The 23,521-nt window shown below is 38.9% G+C and overlaps 1 protein-coding gene across 11 annotated transcripts in view; it reads right to left on the bottom strand.

Moving 5' to 3' along the window:
* LOC105495139 (DAB adaptor protein 1) overlaps positions 1-23,521 on the bottom strand; it is a 1,257,833-nt gene that overhangs the window by 657,891 nt on the left and 576,421 nt on the right. Inside the window, exon 1 of one of the 11 annotated variants that reach the window (XM_011764371.3) lies at positions 22,928-22,951. The exons of the other annotated variants lie outside the window; for them this stretch is intronic. The gene's annotated coding sequence lies outside the window, so the exon portion shown is untranslated. Of the gene's footprint in view, positions 1-22,927; positions 22,952-23,521 lie in introns of those variants that run through there. 11 annotated transcript variants of the gene reach the window in all.

Here is a 23,521-nt window from a genome sequence, read left to right as displayed (position 1 = left end):
CTATTATACTGAACCTCACTAGCCTCAGTGTCCTTAACTACAAAATGGGGATGATTCCTAACTTGCATGACTATTGTGACACTCTGTTACCTTCTTGACACCAGAATCTTTCTCTAGAATTATTCCCAGAGATAAATGCTGTAACTTTACAGGATAATGATTTCACCCAAGGGGTCTTTGAATCTCTCTTGTGCAGCCCTTAGCTTGTCTTGGAACTCACTAGAAGATTGTACAGTTGTTTCTTGGTATCTACAGGGCACTGGTTCCAGAAACTCCCCATACCAAAACCCATGGATGCTGAAGTCCCTTATATAAAAGGGAGTATTATTTACATATAACCTACATACATCCTCCATATACTTTAATCTGTAGATTACTTATAATATTAATACCTAATACAATATAAAGCCTATGTAAATAGTTACGTTGCATTTTAAAATTTGTATTTTTATTGTTGTACTGTTATTTTTATTTTTTTAAAAAACGTATTTTCGATTCATGGTTGGTGGGACCTGCAGTTAGCAGAACCGGTGGATGTGGAGAGGCTGATGCAGTGGGCTTCTCATGGAGAGTAATAATGAAAGGAATGCTCCTGGTGAGTTTTGGCCTCAGGAATAAAAGGAATATTGGGACTTGAGGGTGACTGTAAAGATAAAATATCCCGAGGTTTGGAGAATATCTAGCTTCTCAATTGCCGTAGCCCAGGAGCTAAACGCCAAGAAGACAATCAGAGATTCCTGGCTGCTCAGGGATTGCTATTAAGTTCTCTTCCCTTCCTCCACTTTTTCTGGGTAAAGAAAAATAGCTCTATTAACTACAAAAGCTCTGTCTAGAGTTTTTATTTTTGTTTCGTTTTTTGTTTTTTTTTTTTTTTGAGACAGAGTTTCACTTTTTTTACCCAGGCTGGAGTGCAATGGCATGATCTCGGCTCACTGCAACTTCCGCCTCCCCGGTTCACGCGATTCTCCTGCCTCAGCCTTCCCGAGTAGCTGGAATTACAGGCATGCGCCACCACGCCCAGCGAATTTTGTGTTTTTAGGAGAGATGGGGTTTCTCCATGTTAGCCAGGCTGGTCTCGAACTCCCGACCTCAGGTGATCCTCCCACCTGGGTCTCCCAGAGTGCTGAGATTACAGGCATAAGCCACCGCACCCGACCTAGAGATTGTTATATCACTCATTCATTTGGTGCCCGCATAGGCAGGATAATGAGACAACCACGTTTTAGAATCATGGGCAAAGCATTGTGGGAGTACAGGGAAAAGAACCTTCAGCATTAGAGCAGACCTGGGCAAAAAACGAGATAGCTTCTTAAGGAGGTGATGCTTGAGCTGAATCTCATCTAGGCTCTTAGATGAGAAAGAGATTAGTATAGTCCAGATGGACAAGGGAATAGTGTGGGTCAGATGGAGAGACCAGCTCAAGTGCTTGCCTCCAGGAGTCAAAGGACATGGTATGTGGACAGATCACCTACGGGAAATGAAATAATAGCTGGGGTGGGGAATGGGGGGTGGAAATCATTTGGTATTCGTTCTGACTACTGACATTCCAAATTCTTTCTGTTTTTCCTCTACCAGTATTTTAGCACTATTCTGCAATTTGGACTACCATGTTTGATACTGAATTCAACCCACCTAAGCATTTGAAGAAAATTTCACTTCTTCTTAAAGGTGGTGTATTAGTGCATTCTCACATTGCTATAAAGAACTATCCAATGGCCAGGTGCAGTGGCTCAGGCCTGTAATCCCAGCACTTTGGGAGGCCAAGCTGAGCGGATCACGAGGTCAGGAGTACAAAACCAGCCTGGCCAACACGGTGAAACCCCATCTCTACAAAAAATACACAAAAAAAATTAGCCGGGCGTGGTGGTGGGCGCCTGTAGTCCCAGCTACTCGGGAGGCTGAGGTAGGGAATTGCTTGAACCTGGGAGGCAGAGGTTGCAGTGAGCCGAGATCGCGCCACTGCACTCCAGCCTGGGCAACAGAGCAAGACTACGTCTCAAAGAAAAAAAAAAAAAGAAGTACCTGAGAATGGGTAATTTATAAAGAAAAAGAGGTTTAACTGATTCACAGTTCCAGAGGCTGTACAGGAAGCACGGCTAGGGAGGCTTCAGAAAAACTTGCAATCATGACTGAAGGCGAAGGAGAAGCAGGCATTCTTACATGGCCGGAGAAGATGCAAGAGAGAGAAGGGGGAGTTGCTACATACTTTCAAATAACCAAATCTCTTGTGAACTTACTCATGATCAGGAGAACAGCAAGGGGGAAATCTGCCCCATGACCCAATCACCTCCCACCAGGCCCCTCCCCCAACAATGGAGATTACAATTTGACATGACATTTTGGCGGGGACACAAACACAAACCACATCAGGTGGGTACATAGAAACTTAGAGGGAAGAAGGGATTTGTCCTAAGTTATACATGAGTAAAAGGTCAAGATGGGAGTCAAAGGATTTGTGGCCTCAGATCATCACTTTTTCTACTAAGCATCAGTAACCTGAACAGGTATGACTTGATGTTTCTTGTGTCTCACTGCACTGTACAATACTTCACTTTGTTAATTACAAATTTTAAATTGTCTGCGGTAATGAGAGTTGAACATCTTTCCCTCCCAATATTTTATGTTTTTTAAAAAATAACCACAACTCATTGCTCAATGTTGAATAATAGGCATATTAAGATGTATCTCAGGCTTTATAAACAATCACCACTGGGGTTAATTTATATTATTTTATAGTATGCATGTGGCATATCCTTATTACTATTAAATTCTTCTGGTTAGGATGCTATGTACAATTTTACAATGGCCTAATTAAAATAAACAGGAACCGAGAGAGACCAAAGGCTGCAACTAGAACTTGTGCTCGGTTCTCTAAAGTCAATTGTAATGTAAATGCAAATGCAAGCAAAAGTTGATAAAATGGGGTGTGTAGGACCAAAATTCATGTTGAAGTCTTAGAGTTTATAAGCAAGCAATATGGAGGTAAAAACTGAGCTCCTTTGGAATGAAACAGATCTCAGTTCTGCAACTTAGGACAAACTCCTCAACTGTTCTGAAGCTGTTTCCTCTTCCACAAAATGAGGCTGTTCTAGAATTAAGTGAAAAAAAAAAAAAAAAAAAGAAAAGGATGTTGGCAAGGATTTGGCACATGTAAGCATTTGGTAGATAAACTATTAGTTCTCTGAGCCACTGCTTCCACATCTTTACTTGATCTGTAAAATATCACTTTGTGGGACCAAAGACAAGTTGTTACAGACAAAGCAAATAAGGGATTTTTTCAAACTCAATTTCCTCTAGTACATTTAGGAATAAAGTTATATTAATATATTCAAATAACTATCAGATTTGTAAATTGTGAGCTATCTGCTCTGGAAATTTGAGTGCTTGGCACATTGCATATTTATTTATCTTTCTTTTCCAATACATGTATAGCTAGGTAAATTGCTCTTTTTAAATTATTTCAAGTATTATGTACACAGTTACCACTTTATGTCAACATAAACTCAATGCCATAAACTTAAGACATAAGTTTGAAGGACAATTTGATAATATATAATAAAAACCTTAAAATTTGCTTAAGCCTACTTTTAGGGAACTTCACCCTAAGGAAATAATTTGATAATTATGGAGGTGTCCAAAGATTCAGCCATAAAGATATCTATACATCTCTATTACAGTAAAAGAAGTAAAGAGATTCAGTAACAGTAGTCTGGATAAATAAATGTTTATCTATATTATAAAGCCATTAAGTGATAATAAAGAATATTTAATGCCATTAGAACATTTTCCTAAATATTAAGTAGAAAAAAATAGGACAGTAGAATGCATAATGATGAGCCTACTTTTGTAAAAAGTACTTAAGTATATAAGAAAAAGATGAAAGAATATACATCAAATGTTGTGAACAGTTACCACTGAATACTAAGAGTGGGACAATTTTATTTTCTTCTTTTTGCTTATTTGCATTTTCTAAAATTTTTACCATATTTATTATTACTTTAGAGGATGCCGACCTTCTAAAATTTAAATTAAAACCCACGCCATAAACAATATGAAAACCCAAACAACATTCTGAAAAAGCATTATTTGTATGAAAATATTTGACAAATGCAATTTTTCTTCTATAAAAAGCAAATTGATAAGAAGAATATTTTGATGCTTCACAATATGAATGAATAAAAGTTACAAATAAAATACTTAATACAATGAATAAACAAGCCTGTGGAAATAGTCAAGTTTGGAAGCAATCAAATACATGAAAATTAACAAAATTTGGTGGCTTTTTAAAACCTATTAAGTTAGCATAGTTTAAATAAAAAGGGACAACTACTTAACAGTGCTAGTAGGGAGATAAATAGGCTTTTGCTACATTATAGGTAGAAGTTTAAAAAGGTACAATATTTTTATAAAATATATAAGCAATTTGTATCAAGAGCCCTAAATAAGTATTTGTAACTATTGACTGACTAAATAATTTTACTTTTGGGAAATTTTGAATACAGCAATCTCTAAATACAGAATCCATATTGTGAACAAAAATGTTCAGTGTAACATTATTTATGACAGGGTAATTGGAAACAACTTACATGTCTATTTGTAATGGAGATAGTGACATTTTCATTTCAAAATGGTATGTAGCTATTACAGCAGTATTTAAGGGTACTTTGTAGTTAAATAAAATGTATGTGGTATTTTAAGTGAAAAAGCATGATGAATATGTGTGTACACTCAAAAACACTCACACATATACATACACACATTCCCAAATAAATATATCTGTTGTTTTTGGGTTATAAGGTTGGTTTTTTTCTTCTTCCTTTTTTAAAATGATGTGTGTGTGTGTGTGTGCGCGCGAGTGTGCATGTGTTTGTGTTTTCATGTGCATGTGTGTGTTTTCAAATTTCCTTTAATGAGTACAGGTTAGTTTTTCAACTTGAAAACTCCATTTATGAAATAAAAATAGAAAACTTTTTGATATTCTTCTGCCCTTAGGAAAGTCTAGAGGAGCTAGCATTTAACATAGAGATAGCTAGAGGAATATTTGTCTATTTAACTAAGTTTAAAAAGTTGCTAGAGGAAAAACAAAGCAATAGAAGTTAGAGGTAGTTTGCAATCAATTTAAAGTCTGGTAAGACTCTTAAATCAATTTTATGAGGAACACATTTAGCTGTAGAAAACCATGCAAGGAAATAGGAAGATAAATGATATTTCTTTATCTTTTAAATGTGTGCTTAGGGAGAAAAGGAGGAGGTGACCGTAATGAACAGAAAAGACATTAGAATAGAATATCAAAGCAGGCACACATAATACAATTCAGTAATGTTCTTCCCTCAACTAATTTAGATTTGTACAACAAACTGGGGCCAAATGGATGGGGCCAACAAAATTGGCACTGGCCATGGAACTTCCTAGGAAATAGACTTTGGCTTGAATGGTTGTTTCCTGAGCAAAAAAAAGCTGAAAGAGATATGCAGGTGGGTCAGTGGTACTTAGAAAATGTTTGTGCAACCAATAGTCACTCATTCAATCTCTTCATGTCAGAAAATTGCAACCGCATTCTATAGGTTACTCAGGCCAAAAAAATTTGAATCATGTTTGACTTTTTCTTTTTTAATTTAAATCTCACTTCTAATCAATCAGTATTGGCTCTACCTTGAAAACACATTCATAGTCCAACCATTTCTCACCATTTCTCATGCTGTGACTCTATTCTCAACTACCATCATCTTTCACCTTGATTATTGCAATAGCGTGCTTGGCAGTTTCCTGCAACTTATCATCCTCTTTCAGTGTATTCTCAACAATGCAGCTAGGGTAATTTTTAATTAAAAAGAGGGAGAGGGAGAGGGAGAGGGAGGGGGAGGGGGAGGGGGAGGGGAAGGGAGGGATAGGGAGAGAGCTTATGCCATTGTTTTCCATCATGGCTAGAAAACTCCTACCTGATCCAGTTTCTGGCTACCTCCCTGACTTCATGTGCCACCATCCTTCTCCTTGCTCAATATGCTCTTCCTACTACTTGCTCCCTTGCTGTTCCTACAAATACTAGGTACTCTTCTAGGCACTCTTCCTGCCTTAGAGTTTTTGCTTTGGGTATTCCCTCTAATCACAAACAACTTCTTCCAGATATTGTGTGGCTTGCTCCCTCACTGTGTTGAAATCTTTGCTAAAATGATCTTCCATTCTTGGAGGACCTTCCCTGATTACCCTATGAAAGATTGCAGCCCACATCTCCAGCAGTTTTGCATAGCTTCAAGAAATGTATTCAGACCACAGTCAACGTGAATTGTGTCCACTGGTGTTGGGCAGTGTGCAGACTGAGTTGATAGACACAGTAGCCCTGTCTGTCACCATCTCTCCTCCTGTGTTCTTCTTTTTCAGAGTGCTTAGTACTACCTGATAAATTTTTTAGTTATTTGTTTATTGTTTCTCTCATCCCATCCCTACTATAATGAAATCTTCACCAGAGCAGTCATTTTCTATGTTTTGTGTACTGCCATGTCTCCAGAGACCACGCCTGTCTTGTCATAGATACTTAGTAAATATTTACTGAGAAAATGTAGGAATGACCATGGCAGACTAGTGCTATACAGCATAGTAGCCATTAGCTACAGAAGATTTGGAGGCATTGAAATATGGCTAGTATGCATGGAATACTATATAGCCATAAAAAGGAATGAGATCATATCCTTTGCAGAGACATGGATGGAGCTGGAAACCATCATTCTTAGTAAACTAACACAGAAACAGAAAACACCACATGTTCTCACTCATAAGTGGGAGTTGAACAATGAGAACACATGGACACAGGGAGGGGAACGACACACACTGGGGCCTGTCGGGGGTTGGAGAGCAAGGGGAGGGACAGCATTAAGACAAATACCTAATGCATGAGGGGCTTAAAACCTAGATGATGAGTTGACAGGTGCAGCAAACCACGATGCCACATGTATACCCACACATTGTGCATATGTATCCCAGAACTTAAAGTAAAATTTAAAAAATTAAAAAAAAAAAAGAAATATGGCTAGTGTGGCTGAGGAACTGAATTTTTTACTTTTAATTTTAATTAAAATTAAAATTTAAAAGTGGAATTAGTGTTCAATATTATGTCAATAAACTCAGCTTTATGGTTTTTACAGAACTACATTTCTTTTTTTTTTTTTTTTTGAGACAGAGTCTCGCTCTGCCGCCCAGGCTGGAGTGCAGTGGCGTGATCTTGGCTCACTGCAAGCTCCGCCTCCCGAGTTCACGCCATTCTCCTGCCTCAGCCTCCCGAGTAGCTGGGACTACAGGCGCCCGCCACCTCGCCCGGCTAGTTTTTTTTGTATTTTTTAGTAGAGACGGGGTTTCACTGTGTCAGCCAGGATGGTCTCGATCTCCTGACCTCGTGATCCGCCCGTCTCGGACTCCCAAAGTGCTGGGATTACAGGCTTGAGCCACCGCGCCCAGCCACAGAACTACATTTCACTTTAACCACTACATTTTATAAGATACTATTTAAATTAATGTACTTTTTACTTTTTTAATGTGATACTAAAAAATTTAAGATTGCATAAGTGGCTTGCATTATACTTCTATTGAACAGCACTGTTCTAGTTCCTTCACCTGTAAAGGACAGTAATGGTACCTACCTTAGAGGTAAAGCCCCTGGCATAACAAATGCTCAGTACATGTTAGTCATCATTGTGTCATTGTTACTATTATGAAATATAGGATATTATAGGTACATATAGAAGAGGCCAGTACTTATCTATGAGTTGAAGGGAGGCATCATTTTGAAATGTGTTTGAGCTACATTCTGAAAGTATTTTATGAGTAAGTAAATCTTAAGGTGGGGGAGTGAGTAGGAAATATGGTGGCCAAAGCATTCCCCAACCAAAGGACAGCGCCACAACCTAAACAGTTGTACTGACCCCAAAGCCTGTTCTGTGAAACACCATATAACATTGCCTCTTAACAAACTCGAATCAAGTGAAATAAAAGTTAAGAAAAAAGGAGACTATCTAGATCCTAAAAAGAATGCATTTAACCTGGAGATAAGCAACTTTAAAATTTGATTTGATCTAGTACTTCTCAAACTCCATGTCTGAAGATCCGATCCCTGAAGAGGTTTTGGACTTATTATTTGGGGCGTGAGAACTCTATTATAATCTTATGTTTTCCTTATGTATTTTATTATGATCTTAAACATTTACATACACATATGCTAAGTTATATGGACAGAAACATTATCAATAGCTCCCTTTTTATAAATGGGCAAAGCTGTGAGATTTCCATGCCAGCTTTTGTGATTATGTTTATGATTGCATTGCTTCTGTTAATTACCTATGGTAATTGAATCTTTAATTTCGTGTTCCTTACACCAGATTCTGGGGACCACAGGAGGTACATGAAAGGTCCACAGAATTTTATTCTGTATTTTTACTTTTAAAGTAAATGATGCACAGGACTTACCCAATTCAATCCTGTCTCACTAGAAAAAGTGCTGAGAAGGAAAGATGAGGAGACAGGAAGAGATTTTTTTATTGACAGAATCCAATATAATTTTAGTCAAACGCTTTGAATTGCTCTAAAAAACACACACTTCATTCTGTAAACTGATATTACACCTAAGTATTATTATGATTTTTCCTCACTACTATAAGAATATATATATTCAGGCTGTCAAAAATATATTTTACATGATAACTTGCCATTTGGAAAATATTCCATACAGGACTCTGGGCATCATCAAATTATCTGGACACGGCCCCCCTGCCCGCCATGAAAATTGTTCTTAACTTACTGCTGCACCTGGAGGGACCATTCTAATTGGCCTCACAATGTATCTGAGGGTTAAATTAATTTATGTGAACCTCACAGCAGGACAGCTGCCCAGCACTGTATACTAGCAGCTGTTTGACGCAATAAACCAAGAATCAGATTTTCTTGCAGCAGAAATAAATTTTTAACAACATCGCCCATTTCCACAGAGAAAAAATACAAGATATGATTTCTGTATGCCATGATTGTGATCGAAGCCTCCTTGGAGGAAGGGTGTCACTTTCTAAGTCAAGGCCCTGTCCTGCCACATTATTTAAGCACAACATGACATGGAAATATATTTAATAGGATTTGGCTACAGGCAAGAAGTCTGAAAAACAGTACAGGGATTTGAAGAATCGGCTGTTGAGTTATGCATGGAATTCAGGATTTTCTAGAACTGAAATCTTTAAGACAACCTTTGCTTCATAACAAAATAAAACAAAAAAATTCTTCTCAAATATAACTATATTGGTACATTCATTATGATAATAGCCATCATATTCCTCGGACCATGGAAAAGATAAAAGGTGTATCTGTATATTTATTTCACAATTCAGCTTCACTGAAATTATTTTTATTCAGCACATACAAAATAGCTGGCACTTCATTTGACCCTTTGCAATTATCTATTTATTAATAATAATAGAGAGCTGCAGCACTACTTATTGTGGGTGTTACATATCTATAATTTTGCAATAATGTTGTTAGGTAGGTATCATCCTCTCACCATATTTGTTTCATTTGTTTGGAACGTAATGTGGTGGGGGATCATCTTGCATCATTCAGAAAAGAGCGACCTGCAAGGATGGAGAAGCAATAAGGCAGAGAAGCCCCAATCACTGCAAACTCCTATGGAACAAAGCCACCATCTCAGCCCTGATCAATTACCCTAGGACGAACGTGTGAGATAGAGAAATGTGCTCTACCTTGTTCAAGCTACTGTTGTTTGATGTCTCTTTTTATATGTGGAACAGTTATCTATAATTAAACTAATAAAAATCCCATACAACATTGCAACTTTTGTGACTTCGAAAAGAGGGAAATTCTTATTTTCAGGTAAAGAAAATGGATATCAGTGGTAATATTGGCTAACTATTGGAAAGAAGAAGAAAAGGTAGAACAACATAAAATCCTATTGTCTAATTGTCATAAGATCTAAGAGACTACAAACTATACTCAGGTAGCCAATTAATACAAGGAGGAATGGTGCTAACCATTGAATCCTGAACCTGTTGCCTAATGTAAAAGGTAGGTCGAACATGAAGAAATACTTTCAGGGAGAAGACATTTCCAAGCACATAATAGGCACAAAGCAAACATAGTTGTCCTTTGGGATCCATGGGGGATTTGTTCCAGATGTTCAAGTCCCTTACATAAAATGGCATAGTATTTGCATGTAACCTACAGGCATCCTCCCATATATTTTAAATCATTTCCAGATCATTTATAATACCTAACACAATGCCTACATGTCACTTCATTCACATGGATTCAACATAGTTCTCAGCATATGACTAATTCAAGTTTTGCTTTTTGGAACTTTGTGGAATTTTTTCCCCCTGAATATCTTCAATCCATAGTTGCTTAAATCCATGGATACAGAGGCCTGACTGTGTTTACAAAATTTGGTTAACATTTTGACCTTTTAATCAAAATGAGTTTCATGTTTGTTATTTGAACAAGTGATCAGCACATTTTTCCTTAATAAAGGGTCAAATAATAAATATTTTATGCTTTTTGGCATAGGGGAAAATCAAGTATGTCATTACTTGTATAACCATCTAAAATGCAACCATTAAAGAATGACCAAATCTGCCTGCCAGATTTGATCTGCAGGCCATTTGTCAATTTCCAATTTAGACCAATGAGGCAGCAGTCTTCTAAGGAGTCTGACTCAGTAAGAAATCTGAAGTCTAAAATTTTAAAAGTGGATATATAGTATATAAATCAACTTTTGATGGGTCCCCATTTAATGAAAACTTGAACTCCTTCATGTGGCCTTTCACAAGGTGACTCCAGACTGCCTTGTTGATCTTAACTGTAGATCCATCAGATGCCCATTATTTTCGAATCACATACCCTATAAGGCCTATGCACCTTTGCTCATGCTCCCTCCTTTGCCTTCTCCTGCCTTGCTAGACTAGTCAAAGTCTGAAAAACAGTAACTCACTCGTACACAAATTTCTGCTGACATTTTACCTTCTCTGTACAGCCTTCCCTAGATTCTATCTCCACCTCATACTCTAAGTCAATATCAATCCTCTTGTGCTCTGATATTACTTTGTTAATGTCTCTACTGTATCACTTTCCACATGGACTAGACATGGTTTACATATCTATATTTATTTCAGATTATAAGCAGGAAATAGGTATTTTATCCAGTACCTTGGACAGTGTGTGCCACAGAGAAGTACTCAACAATAATATACTGTTTATTAAGAATCTCTTGCATCCAGCACTATGCTAAGCTCTTACATTCATTATCTTGATTAATTATCACAACTTCCATCTAAGATATGCTTTAACCTCCCCATTTTACAGATGAAAGGCCCAGAAAAGTTAAGTACTCATGGTGTCATATCCAGTCAGGTGACAAATCTTGAACTCAAACCCAATTCTAATGGACTTTGAAGTCTCTGCTCTTGACCTGTTATGTTGCCTCATTAATGTAAAATACACAAATTAAATCTGTAGTTGAATTAGGTTATTATCACCCCCTGCTGAAGCATTTGTAGGATCTCTTTTAATTTAAAAAGTAAGAATGGTATGTAGTTAATATAAGTGTTCAGAGGTGGAGTGAACCTAAGAGACCAACTAGTCTAGCTCCCTTGTTTTCCAAAAAATGGAACAGTTGCTATGAGAGAGCACTTATTTTTTAACCCAAGATAAATCCATACCTTCTGCTTTCTAGTGAGGTCTTACTGGGTCAGCTCTTGCCCAGCACTTTCACAAGGCTGTCACCTATAGTCAAGCTCATTCCGCATCAATGAATAGGCAGACTGACTGTCAATCGCTTGAATAAATGTGAAAATGAGGTATTCACAGTAAGTTAAAATCAGGTTTTATCCTTCCAATTACATGGAATTAATAAGAGAAAGTTGCCTTTGGTTTTATTTTGGAATAATATCTTAGAGCGGGTTTCATGGCCTTCTTCAGGACCTCCCAACTTTCTGACACTAAGCCTACCCTTAATATAGCGCTGATCACAATGCAATGTCTTTGTTCATTCATCTCTCTCTCGCACTAGGTTCTGAGTTCCAAAAGAACATGGACCACATCTATATCTCTATGGGCTAACATAGCTTTTGTCACAGAGTTGGTAAAGATGTGAAGACTTAATTTAATTATTGCTTTGAGGTTAAACCTAAGAGATGTGATCAAGGGAGATCATCATAGTGACTCATCTTTTGGTGAGGGTATGTGTGTGTGTCATAGTTAATTTGGGCTGCTTTAACAAAATACCATAGAGTGGATGGCTTATAAACAATAGAAATTTATTTCTCACATTTCTGGAGGATGGGAAGTCTAAGATCAAGGTGCTGGCAAATTAGGTGTCTGGTGAGGGTCTGCTTCTTAGTTCATAGATGGCCATCTTCTTCTCATTGTGTCCTCACATGACAGAAGGGGCATGGGACCTCACTGAGGACTCTTTTATAAAGGTACTAATCATAATCATGAGGGTTCTACTCTTCCTAAGGCTCCACCTCCAACTACCATCACATTGGGGATTAGGTTTCAAATATGAACAGGAAGGAGCACAAACATTCGCTCTAATGCAGTGCATATGTTATTTGAAACTTACTTAAGTAATCACCATCACCATTGCATACTTCTCTGCTCTACAAAGTCTTGTCCTTGGCAAGTTGTTAGAAAATGTCGGTGAATGAGACTTTGGCAGTTTTTTTCTAATCCTGAAAATATTAGGAGGAATCCAGGTGGTCACATTCAGTGTAATCAGTGTTTCTCAGGGAACATTGTGGATGGATGAATGCAGGCTGATTATACAGTAAATATTTAATTTTAGATTCTGATTATTTCATATTGACATTTCGGAGCAGTAAATATTTTTATGCTGGATTCAGCCTGCACCATGAAAATAACTCCCTCAACGGCAGAGTCTACACATGTAGTTGTATAATTTAATACTTTCATTTAAAACATTTTTACTTTTAAAATTCCTTTAGATTTGAAAAAACTAATGTCTTATTTGTGAAGGATCAACCTTAGGCTCTCTAGTCATAAACTAATTAGTCTTTCACTAGAAAAATGGAAGGCTCACTTTTCTAAAAGGCACAATTTTGATTTGGGTATTTTCTGTTCTTGAGCACCAGTCACATCCACATGGAAACAGTCATGAAAGAGTTAAAATAGAAATCTTCATGGAGAGACATTAAGAGGATAGCTTTCATTTTTGCTGGAAAAGGCTGGTTTCAGACATTTACCATTAGGAACTGGAACCACCCTCGAGGATTGTTGAGAAAATGTTTATTGTGTAATAGGGGGGCAGGTTTTCAGAGAGAATCAGCTTTAAAGATTTTTTAAATTATGTCTGTGTTGGGGGTGGAAAATGTGTTTAACACCATCTGGTCTCTATAAACTAGAAGTAATTCTGTCTCAAGTATTCATGAGCATTTTATAGAAGGCATTTGAAAAACTCTTTCCCATTACAAGTCCAGCACATCTTCTAATTTCCAGCAGTTATAAAAGACCCCAGAAGAGATATTGTGAGATATTATGATTGCCATTTTATGGATGAGCAAATTGACACTCAGAGAGGCCTGGTAACTGACCTAAATGGTATGACACTCAAGAATTACTGGAAGACTCTTTTTCCCCACCATGAGCTTCTTTTGCAAGCTGTATCTTATTTACTTGTCCACTCCTAGAGCGGTGGAATGTCTGATCTAATTGGTAAGGAGGCAAAGAGTAAGCTCTGCTCATTTCTGCTTTCATCCTTCTTTCTCAGGGGTCAGCGGTCTTGTAGAAGCCATGAGTTCTCTGTTTCATCAGGCTACCAGTCTTGCCTGGTCCAGAAGTCAGCCTAACTCGGGGATTTCATCAAAGGGTCCACTTGGCTAATAAGGCCACTTCCTGCAACTGCTCCTCAGTCACCAATATAAATACTATTTTGGTCTCTGTCTTTATTATTTTATTTTATTTCTTAATATATTCAGAACTCAGCATGAAAATGGGGTATTATTTATTGTGTTCTCCCCTTGGAGACCCCAAGAATAACTAACAGATAATCAGCATTCAGATTATTCAAAGTTCGTACTTGAAAATCACTATTCCAATGGTGGCCACAGTAACAATCAGCAAATAATCCATTGGCTTCACTACATTTTCCAGTCTTGCTTGCAGTTAGTTTGAAGCCCTGTTAGTAGCTCTGACCAATGGTCTGTGAGAAGAAATGAATGTGTCACTCCTGGGTAGGAACAATGAAAAGCTAGTGTACCATGCAACTTCTATTGCACCATATATTGAGATAGTGGAATTACAATTTCTATGAAGTAGGAAGCCCAGAGATCCTGGATTCTCAAGTGATCACATGGAATAGTCTCTGTTCCCTAACACTGGGCTTCATGTGAGTAAGAAAAAACAAACTTTGGCGTGTCAGTACCTACACCCAGAGATTTGGGGATACTTTGTTTCAACAGCAGAGCATAATCAAGCCTAACTAATTTACCTAATATACCTCAGAAGGAAGTGTCTAAGAAAATAAGGGGGAATGTAGGTTCTAGACGTGGACAAGGTAACACAAGGCTAACACAGAAACAGCATAGTAAATAAGGAAGCTCTGCAGAGTCATGATAAAATAAGCATCAGCTTAATCACTCCTTAATAAGGGCTTCCCTAGTACGTTAGCTATTATTATATACCTGTCTCAGTCTCCCACTCAACTCCAATTGCTTTGAGGACAAGGATGATATCACAACCATCTCTATGTCCTCAATGCCCAGCACAGTTCCTGAAGCATGTCAAATTGTCACTATATGACTGTTGAGCAGAAGTGAAATGAAGCATTGATAATGAATACCAATGCTGCAGTGGAGTTATTATGCTTTTGTATTATTTGTAATTATCATTAGCATAAATTATACATCTATTCAGCATAAATATATACATATATTTATGTTGAAGTTAACTATATAATAAACTGAATATAGTTCATTATATAATAATCAGCCTTTTATTTTAAACAGGCATTTGTGTTTCAGAGGTCAAGCCCATCAACACAATTAATTCAGATTGCTCAAGTGAGGGACAGGAATAAAGCTTTGTGCTTTGAAGATTATTAACAGAAACATGCAAAACTTCAAGAAGAAATAGAAATAAATTTGGGGCTGGAAGGGACAGACAGTTAAGCCAGTAGTGAAACAGCACCCAGAGGTAGAGAACAATGCTTTAAACAATAATTCTGTGTGTGTGTAAGGACCAAGAGTTAAGGACTGGAGCCAGAGTTATAACTGAGGCTATCCTGGGATAAACACAGCATTTAAGGAATGAAGTGGAGCTCATTATGTGGAAAGACAAGCCAGCAAGACATGGCAGCATAGGACAGGGAGGCTTTGCTTCGGCATGCAGAAGTTGTGTGGCCAGGTGATGAAGGATGAGCAGAGCTGCTCTGATGCAAGTGCCTACAAGGCAATGTGGAGAACCTGCTGCAGCAAGCAGACACCAGGGCCTTTTCCATTCAGGAAGAGAAGACCTTCTGTTCAAAATATTTAAGACCCAAAGCTCTTTGACAATCAAGAAGCAGATAAGAATGATGGAGTCTCAGTAGAGAAATATTGGATTTCATACCAATCTGATCAAAGGAGGCTCCAGTTGGCTTTAGTTCAAATTAAACATATGAAACAGATAGGATAGCTCTTATATACCAAGGTATGCAGCAATTCCTGTTACATTTTTAAGTCAGTGTCTTAGATGAGCAGTGGATTACAAAGAGACATTTGGTAAGGCCCTTGCCCCTAAGAACTCAACCATCTAGCTGGGAAAAGAAGAGGGCACCAGAAAATGATAACTATTGGCCCAAGGGAAAAATCTCAAGTCCTCAGCTTGGCATCCTTGACTGTTAATGATATGCCTCGAAATTACATCTCTTGCATTTTCTACCACGACTCACCTCCCAATTCTGGTGAAATTTTTGCTGATCTCCAAATATGCCATGCCTTTCAATGGGCTTTAAGTGCTATCTCCTCTGCTTGGAATGACTTTGTCTTTGTTTGCCCAAGAAATTCCTATTCAATCTGCAAGAACTGGTTCTGATTTCTCTTTTAACTTTTTCTGATTCTCTCAAGGGGAACTGGAAGATACAGAAAGAGAAAGAGAGAAGGGGTCTATGGATTAAATTGCATTCTTCTCCCAAATTCATGGATTGAAACCCTAAGCCCCAGTGTGACTGTATATGGAGATAGGGCTGACAAGAAGGTAATTAAGGTTAAGTGAGGTCGTCAGGGTGGGTACTGATTTGATAGGAGATAGGAATAGTGTCCTTATAAGAAGAGACAACAGAAAGCTCTCTCTTGCCCTTTCTCCACCATGTAAGAACACAGCAAGAAGGTGGCCACCTGTGAACCAGAAAGAGAGGCCTTACCAGAAACCAATCCTGATGATACCTTGCTCTTGGACTTTAGCCTCCAGAACTTTGAGAAAAATAAAATGACTGTTTTAAGCCACCAATCGGTGGTATTTTGTCACGGCAGCCCAAGCGGACTAATAGAGTCACTGTCTCTCTTTCTTTACATTAAGTCCTTCAGTGACCCTAACACCTGAGTAGTAGGCATCATCCCCTCTTTCACAGAAAGGAGACCAAGGCTCAAGAGACATGACAATGTCCTATAGGCATACAGTGGTTGAGATCTGAACCTGGGTCTGTGTGACCAGAAGGCCCGTGCTCTTTCCTCCCTATATTTCTGCATTCCAGGCCTCCTCTGGACTGCCACAACACTATCTGCACCCCCACTGTAGCATTCATACCACGTGGCAATGATCTGTTTTCCCCACAAAACAGTACAAAAAATTACTCTTAAATAATAGAATTGCTTGGCTGAGATACTCTGAACAACCAACTGATCATTAGAATTAATTAGAGGTATTCACTGCAATTATTATAGAAATCAGAGGCATGTGGAAATCCTTTGGGCTGGGAAGGGTGTATCTTCAGTCAAAAGAAATATGGATTGAATGCTCATTCTTTGCAAGGTACTGTTATTGGGAGCAAAGAAGAATAAGATAGTACTGGCCCTCAAGGAGCTCATACTTGAGTAGAAGTAAAATACTAAGTATTTGTCCACAGGTATCATTTGTTTGGGATCTGGTAGGTTATATTAGAATCACGAGTATGGCTACACATTGGAATCATCTGGAAAACTTTGGAAAACACTGATGTCTGGGTCCTGCTTCTAGAGGCTTTGATTTAATTGTTCTAGGGTATGGTCTGGAGTTTCAAAAGCTTCCTAAGCGATTCTGATGTGCAGACAAGGTTGAAAATCCAAGGACCTGAAACCTAGAAGGGGGAGAAGACTCCAGGATTCATAGAAAGAAGTAGAGAAAAGAGGAAGGGAAAGAGCAAAGCAGAGGCACATATGGGCAACATTTACTACCATGCAGCATTTAACAGCATTTAACAAGTGCCCATATTGTGAGAGGCATTGCAGAGGACCCATTAATACCATTCAGAGAGCATGCATTAAGAACTAAAACAAACAACACTAAAATCAAATGCTGTTGTTTATTTAGTGAATGCCTTTCAAGGGGCTGTAAGTACTAGAAAGACATTATCTTAATAAGCTCCCATCATCCCTGCCAGGTAGGGGGCAGGTTAGGCTTTTATTAAATGATGCCATATTGAAGAACATTCTTTGCTTGACTCAATAACTAATGTAATATAAACTATGGGGACCAGTTATTCACTTAACATCATAAAGGTTGTAATTCAGCATAGCAGAGAAATACCTCTAGAGATAGGACCTCAGGGGGTAGACTAGGAAAAGAGGCCTGAGGAAGGCTGGAGGGTATCATTGGAGAGAAAACAGAAGCAATAAGTAGTATTGATGTGATGATTACTAATACTATTGTTAGTCTTACAATGCCAAGCATCTCGCTCAGTATTTTCCATATATCTTCTCTGGCATCTGTACTGTGAGGCAACTGTTTTTTTGTTGTTTGTTTGTTTGTTTCCTGGAGTCTTGCTCTGTCACCAAGGATGGAGTGCTGTGGTGCGATCTTGGCTCACTGCAAGCTTCGCCTCCCAGGTTCACACCATTCTCCTGCCTCAGCTTCCCAAGTAGCTGGGACTATAGGCACCTGCCACCATGCCCGGCTAATTTTTTTTTTTTTTTGTATTTTTAGTAGACACAGAGTTTCACCGTGTTAGTCAGGATGGTCTCCATCTCCTGACCTCATGATCCGCCTGCCTCGACCTCCCAAAGTGCTGGGATTACAGGCGTGAGCCACCGCCCCTGGCCACCTGTGAGGCAACTGTTATCCTCATTTTCTAGAGAATGAATATGGTATACAGAGAAGTTTAACAACTTGCTCAAATAGCTCCTAAGTGGCCAAGGTTTTGAATCTAGATCTGGTCTGAATGAGACGCCATAGCCCATTCTCTTAATCTTCTGAAGGTGTTCTCTTAAGGGAAGATGAGGTAGGGAGACAAGTTGGTGAGGGTGAGATAAAGAAACTAAGATTCCTTTCCATGTCTTGAAATCAGAAAAGGTGTGGATTGTTTCAATAATATGTAGGCAGCTGATAGCTAAAGGCGCCTATTAACTGTGGAATGGACTGCAGACTCCAGAAAAGGGAATGTGGACAAGATTGTAGGTAGAAGCACATGCTCTTCATTATCTTCAGCCACTCTAAGAGCACCATTCACAGTCCTCAGGCCAGGGCCGTGCAGGTGAGATACGGGAGAACAGTGTTGTTACCAAAGACCAAAGAATAACTACTGAGTAATGCTAAAGTTTGTGTTCTACATATTCAAACTTCATCTAATATTGTTTTAGTAGTGCTTGTAAGCCATTAATTAGGTTCAACACAAGCGCACACGTGCGTGCACACACACACACACACGCCTCTGTTTAGTATATTCCAGGTCATTATATATATGATTATATATACAAAACAAAGTGAGAGAAACATATAATTTTCATTCTAAGGCTTTGGGAATAGCAACAGGAAGCAGAGTTTCTTGATTAAACTCAACACCCACCTACTCCTTCGCTTTTCAAGTGTAAGATGAGTCAGGCACTGTACTAAGTTCCTTGAAGATATCATCTCTTTTGGATAACATGGTATCTTGTTATCTATTGAGTTTGGTACTGTTACTAGCTTTAATTTGTTCGTATAATGGAAACTTAAGAGGTAAAATGGCTCATTCAAGGTCACAGAGCTTGTAAATAGTTGAATGGGAATTAGAACCCAGTTCTTCCTGACTCCAAGGTCCATACTATGTTATGATGGAAATAGCAATGTGGTAAATGTAATCTTTCCACTTGCAATTACAGTCTTACAGTTTTTCATTTTCTGCAAATTCAATATGAGAAAACAGCACTAGGTGGCAGCTACAAAAGCAAATGTGGGATATACAGTGAAATTAGGATCGAAGATAGAAAAGAAAATTCCAAGGTACTCAGCAATGGCTGGTTCTTAGCTGGGAACTATGCTTCATTTTTGAGCCCACACTTCAAAGGAATGGTATATTTGTTGTCTATTGCTATTATAATAAATTATTGCAAGTTTTGTGCTTTAAAACAACACAAATTTTATATCTTACAGTTCTGTGGTTCGGAAGTCTGAAACAGGTCTCACTGGGCTAAAATCAAGATGTCAGGAGAGGTGCATTCCTTTCTGAAGGCTCCAGGAGAGAATGTTTCCTTGCTTTTCCATTGTTGTAGGCTGCCCAAATTTTTAGGCTTGTATTCTCCTTCCCGTATCTTCAAAGCTAGTGATGATGACTGAGGCTTCTCATATCACATCCCTTCATCACTCCAGTGATTTGTTTTCAACGGTATCTCTCTTTCTCTGACCCATATTATGCTCCCCTTTTCTACTTTTAAGGACTCTTGTGACTACATCGAGTTGAAGTTTGTTTCATCTTAAGATCAGCTGTTGGCATTCTTCATTCTATTTTGAAACTACATTCTTCTTTGCCATGTGTCTTAGTTCAACTAGAATGATGTCTAAGGATGGGAGAAGGTGGTTGAAAACCATGCTATAGCACAGCAAGGCTTATACTGAAAAGCAACAGTTCCCTGTCTTACTTCCTTCCCTCATTCTAATTTTCAGAAGTAAGTAATTTTAATCTATTGTTGTTTCAAAGTGGGTATTTCTGTGGGTCACATCAGTATCTCTGAATGGAATGCTTATCAAGTTCTTGATCATTGTCTCCCTCTATTGCATTAATTTCCTAGGGTTAACATAAGAAAATTCCACAAACTGGATGACTTAAAATAATAGAAATTTATTGTCCAACATTCTGGAGGCTAGAAGTTTGAGACCAAGATGTCAGCAGTATCATACTGCCTCTGAACTTTGTAGGAGAGAATCCTCCTTTACATTTTTTTAGCTTCTGGTGGCTTGCAGGCAACTCATGGCATTCCTTGACTTGCAGCTACATAACTCCAATCTCTGCCTTCATTGTCATGTGGCATTCTCCACTTTGTATCTCTTTGTCTTCAGATGACTGTCTTCTTATAAGGAAACAAGTTGTATTGGATTACGGGACTATCTTATGCCAGCATTACCACCTCTTAAATCAATTAACTACATCTGCAAAAACTCTATTTCCAAATAAGGTCATTTCCTAAGGTACTGGGTATTTGGACTTCAAGATATCCTTTTGTTGGGGGTGGGGAAAAAACTTCAACTCATTACTCTATATATTTCTGCAGTGGCCAATCAGAATATTAGAAAAAGTAGAAGGAGTAACCATGGGTCTTTAAATAAAGAAATAAAGTCTATTCTTCCATTTGGTACTTCTCTCACTTCGTACCAAATGGGAGAAGTACCCATTTGGTACTACATATGGTGAAGAAATAAAAAGAATATAAACCCAAAACTATGTCAAACATGAAAAGGGAACTGTCAGTAGATAAGACATTTTAAAATTCTCTGAAAAATAGAGAGGAGGGAGGACTGATTACTGATGGATGAAGAAAGTCTGCTTGCACTGCTGAGTTCCTGAGACTTTCCATGCTTGGGAAAGTAAGTGTGATAGAAGATGTGGAGTGAGTTGTGAGGATGAAAATGGGAAGATGAGTTAGAAACCTGGAGATAGAAGAATCAGTCAGCCCCATGCCTCAAAGCCAGCACTAGGAAGCCAGCTGCCAGGCATCTGCCCCAGTAAAGTCCCTGCTTGGTTGTCTCAGCAACACCTGCCAGCCTATCGGCCCCACCTACTTCCTCAGAGCCCTTAATGGGCTTCCGAACATCTCATTCTGAAACAGGAGTAGGCAGCCAGGGGTGATTAGATAGCTGAGGAACACCGGCAACAATAAAGCGAAAGATCATAATATATCGCCACAAAGGTGTAAACATGGAAGGGATAGAAATATTCAGGAATCAAAAGAGAATTTTTAAAACATCCAATTAGTTTCCTTTAAAACAGTCAAAAGCATATTGTAACCATAAACATAAGATGCAATTTTAAAAAAAATAGGTAAAAATAGAACAAACTCTCGGCTATTAAAATATGATTTCAAAGAAAACAATAAAAGAAAAATCTGTAGCAGCATAAGAAAATAATGTTAAAGAAATAAAATGAAGAAAAAAGCAGATGAAAGACACGATGGCCAACTAGATGCAGCCAGGAGTGCTGCTCCCACTGACAGAGAACAAATTATGGAATAAACCAACATAATTTGGGCAGGTCTATGGAGAGAAAACATGGAGAGTGGATGGAGAGGTGACACTGATGCTGAGGTTGAAGCAGGAAGAAGCTGGGAACCCTGCACAGGGTACCTGAATGGCTCCTGGGAAAGGAGTGAATAAGGAGACTGAGGGATAGCCCATTCTCGCCACAGATCACTGGGATTCTAGACACAGGGGACCACATGTCCCCCATGGGCATGTGAACTGGCAGGGGCTTTGCCCAGAGGTAGGCAGAGACAAGGCTTCAGCCAGGGTGTATGTGGTCCAGGAGCTTTTGTGTGGGGGGAAGCTCCAGTGGAGTGCAGCCATAGGTGTCCATCCCCCAGGACTTCCCATATCCTTCTGAAAGGCTTTAGCCTCAGTTGACCGCCAGACAGGAGAGAACAGGGATAGCTTTCCTGCAGGACTGGGGATGTCTATTTTGTAGACCCTCCTGCCTACTGGCCCCTCCGAGGGGCCCTGTCTAGCTTCCCTGCAGGAATGAGTACACAGGAGAGCCTCTGCTGCCCAGCCTGTGTACTCTGCTCCGCCTGAATAATTTCTTGGTGATCTGGCAGTAATTTGGATCCCCAAGCACAGAGAGAGCCTGATCCTGAGCCACAGGCCATCCTGGCATCCCAGCACTGTAGCATCCAGCTCAAGAGTGGCAAGCCAAGATCTGTGGCCCGCACTTCAGCAGAGGAGGAACCCCTACTCTTAGACTACTGAGAGGTGTGAGACATGTGGGTTCATGGGTTGATGTGGGAGCAGGGCATGCCTCCTTCTGCTGGGCCTGTCTTGAAAGAACATGGTCTATCTCCCTGCTGTGGCCTCTGCCTGAGGGAGCCCCACAACCTGGCACACTAACAAAAGAAACATGAGTGCAGTGTCAGTGATGGGAGTGAACCTGCTGAGTGGGTCATCTCTCCCCACCCTCCACCACAGAGCGCACCTGTGAATGCAAGGAAATACAAAAGAGCCACGTGACTGAATAAGACCTTATCTACTGGCTGCTACTCTTAAGCTTCACCTACTGGATTGCAGCCCAAACTACAACACCAAAAATATATATCCCTGTGAAACCAAGCATAAGAATTCATCCACAAATAAAGATCTTGTACAGAGCCTTTGCCCTCTAAGAGCATCCAAAAATGAATATAATTGACTATCCTCAACTTACGCCACAGTGAAAGGAGCACCAGCCCCTATCAAGATGAAAAAGAGTCAGTGCAAGAACTCTGGCAGTTAAAAAGCAAAAGTATCCCCTTACCTCCAAATGAGGCCACTAGCTACCCAGCAATGGTTCTCAATCAGACCGAAATGATAGACATAGAGTTCAGAATCTGGATGACAAGGAAGCTCATTGATATTCAGGAGAAAGATGAAATCAATCCAAATAATTCGGTAAAACAATCCAAGAGCTGAAAGATGAAATTGCCAGTTTAGTAAACAACAAAACTGAACTTCTGGAACTGGAAAATTAACTTCAAGAATTTTATAATACAGTTGGGAATATTAACAGCAGAATAGATGACCAAGCTGAGGAAATAATCTCAGAGCTTGAAGATTGGTTATTTGAATCAACTCAGACAAAAATAAAGAAAAAGGAATTAAACAAATGAAGAAAACCTGCAAGAAATATGGCATTATGTAAAGAGACCAAACTTATGACTTGTTGATACTCCTGAGAGAGAAGAAAAGAGAGTAAGCAACTTGGAAAATACAAGTTTGAGGATAGAGTCTATGAACATTTCCCTAATATGACTAGAGAGGTTGACATTCAAATTCAAGAAATACAGTGGACCCTGGCTAGATACTATGCAAGATGACTATCTCCAAGGCACATACCCATCAGATTCACTAA

This window comes from Macaca nemestrina, chromosome 1 (assembly GCF_043159975.1).
Source record: "Macaca nemestrina isolate mMacNem1 chromosome 1, mMacNem.hap1, whole genome shotgun sequence".
Classification (NCBI taxonomy): Eukaryota; Metazoa; Chordata; class Mammalia; order Primates; family Cercopithecidae; genus Macaca; species Macaca nemestrina.
This window is presented reverse-complemented; position numbering and strand designations above follow the sequence as displayed.